This window comes from Pseudorca crassidens, chromosome 3 (assembly GCF_039906515.1).
Source record: "Pseudorca crassidens isolate mPseCra1 chromosome 3, mPseCra1.hap1, whole genome shotgun sequence".
In the NCBI taxonomy this organism is placed as follows: Eukaryota; Metazoa; Chordata; class Mammalia; order Artiodactyla; family Delphinidae; genus Pseudorca; species Pseudorca crassidens.
This window is the reverse complement of record NC_090298.1, coordinates 73,340,808-73,343,645: the sequence shown is the minus strand read 5'-3', so window position 1 is coordinate 73,343,645 and position 2,838 is coordinate 73,340,808.

Below are 2,838 nucleotides of genomic sequence, written 5' to 3'. Positions count from 1 at the left end.
CACATCCTCAAAGAATACCAGCAGCAACAGAATCATGTAGTCTTGTGGGGAGGGGCACTCTTCATCTCCAGTAAGCAACCCGTGCCATCTCTCATATTCCTCCTCCCCAACAAAGGAGTTAGATGCTAGTAGAGGGAATTGAGAGGATTACATTTGAATCAGATTTGAGATTGGATTTTTACACTGGAGTGAAATTAGTCTGGTTCTGCTTTGTTTTTTTAATAACTGAAAGTGATGAGAAAGTTGTGGAATGTACCCAAGAAATTGTCTTGGGAGATTCTATATAGCACTATCGGGAATTGTGATTGGGGAAAAATAAAAACATTACTGTGTTAATATGCACAATGTAGAGTCTACTCAATAAACTGTTTGCATGAAAATGTTGACTTCTGAAAGCAAGCTGGGAGGGGTTGTTTTAGGGGGGAAAGGAGGTTACGCATTGTCTCAAAAATAATGAATAAAAAGAACAAAGATAAAAAAGAAGTCAATTATTTTTTTTTTAAAGTCAATTCTTAAATGTAGGGTTTATGGAAGGAGATTTTAAAAGAATAAAAAATCATATAAATTTATTTTATCATATAAGTTGAAGACACATACTTACTTATGTCTTTTCCAAAAGGAGACATTTTTAGTAAAACCAACTTTGGATTTGTATTGACTTTAAAGTTTTCAATGCACTGCTTTGTACTTTAACTTATGAGCAAGAGACCAAACTCTCATTATGCACTTTCCTATCCACAGTACACCTGACAGACCTGAACCACAGAAAATGTTCAAGCCATGACTTTCAAATCAATCTATCACCTTCTACCCAGTTCTCCCCTTTGCTGTCATATCTTGGTCATTGTTACACAGTCACAAAAGACTTGGGGAAAAGGAGATATCTTTAATTATTTTCACTATGTACATTTATTATTTTTGTGATTAAGAAAAATAAAAGTAAAAAAAACAAGGATTAGTATTTTATTCATCATCTTCCCTTCTGTATCAAATCATGCTTTATCCTGCGTAAATTCAATACCACACATGCAATCTACTAGTGCTGAACATCTTTTGTTTTTGCCGGCATAGCATCCATTCTCCTCCTTCTCTTAACAGCACCTTTGTTTTCTTTTGAGGAACTACCCCTATCCCATTTCAGGCAGTCTTGGTAGAACCCTCAACCACCTAGCTGACCCAAGCAAAGCCATGAAACTTTAACCTTTCCCTCAGTATTTGAATCCTGAGCAGTAACATAAGAATAAATGATGATAGAGCAGATTCATCCCCATAGTGATCATCTGAAGAGGCTTCCTAAAACCTCTAACACCAAAGCTGCATGCTTCCTGTATCTTTGAGGCATGATTGTTCAGCCTGATTTTAAATTCTGTGAGTTATTCAATATACATATAATAAATCCTTTCCCTTCCCACCTCTACACACATACCTTTAAGTTAGACAGAGTTGGTTTCTTACTGTTTGGGACCAAATCACACAAGGACCTTGGGATAGGCATGACCCATCTACTGTCCCTATTCCAGAACCCTCCTTTCTTTCCTTACTTTTCTAACAGTTTAAAGAACTATTCATTTCAGGATAAAGAAGATGTGGTAATATATATACAATGGACTATTACTCCGCCATAAAAAAGAATGAAATAATGCCATTTGCAGCAACATGGATGGGCCTAGAGATTATCATACCAAGTGAAGTAAGTCAAACAGAGAAAGACAAATATCATATGATATCGCTTGTATGTGGAATCTAAAATGATGATACAAATGAACTTATTTACAAAACAGAAATAGACTCACAGACACAGAAAATACACTTATGGTTACCAAAGGGAAAAGAGAGGGAGGGATAAATTAAAAGAGCTTTGGATTAAAATATACACACTATTGTATATAAAATAGATAACCAACAAGGACATACTTGTTGCACAGGGAACTATACTCAGTATCTTGTAATCACATATAATGGAAAAGAATCTAAATATACATAATTATATATATAATTGAATCACTTTGCTGTACACCTGAAACTAACACAGCATTGTAAATCAACTACACTTCAATAAATTTTTCTTTACAAAAGAACTATTCAACATTCAATATTCATTTCCTTCATGTCAACCTCTCTCTAGCCAATATCCTCAACTTACTTGCACCATGTCTTTCTATTTAACTGTTTGCCTGATAAAAACTGCCTTCTCCACTCCTAGTGCTGGGACTGCTGGAGAAAATACTGCAACCGTTTGGGTTAGTGTCTTCACTCATTTTCAGTTTCTATTTTCAGTCAGATTTTCCATGCCACACAGAAATCTTCCTGTGTTTTTGCTCATTTCACTTCTCATTTTCCACAGTGATTTTAGAACCTTCTCCACTCTCCTCAAATCTCCAAGTAAATGACTCCTTCTCAAGAATGTCCATACAGAGAAAGTAAAAGCCATAGGATGGAAATTTACTCCTCTCCCAGGCAGGAAACTCTCAAACAAACCTGTATTAAACCCATTCTTCCCTCCTGGTCTCTGCTGGAGTGGGAACATGGTCTTTTCTCATACTTAAAACTAATCCTTAGGATTATGCTCTTAGATCCCATTCTTTTCTACCTTCTGAGAGAAGCAGCTTTATCAATTATCTCTGTCTCTTCTATTGATATATCTTTAAACTTACCCTCCAGATGGGCATCTTATAAAAAAACAATTCTTTCCTGAATGAGTCACCTTTTAGCTACTGCCCTTTCTCTTCTCATTCACAACTAAATTAAAGTAGTTGTATATCTGCCCTGCTTGTGGAAGGAAGGGCCCAGGAAGAAGAAACAATGGCAGCATGCGAGTCAGAGCCCACCTGGTACAGG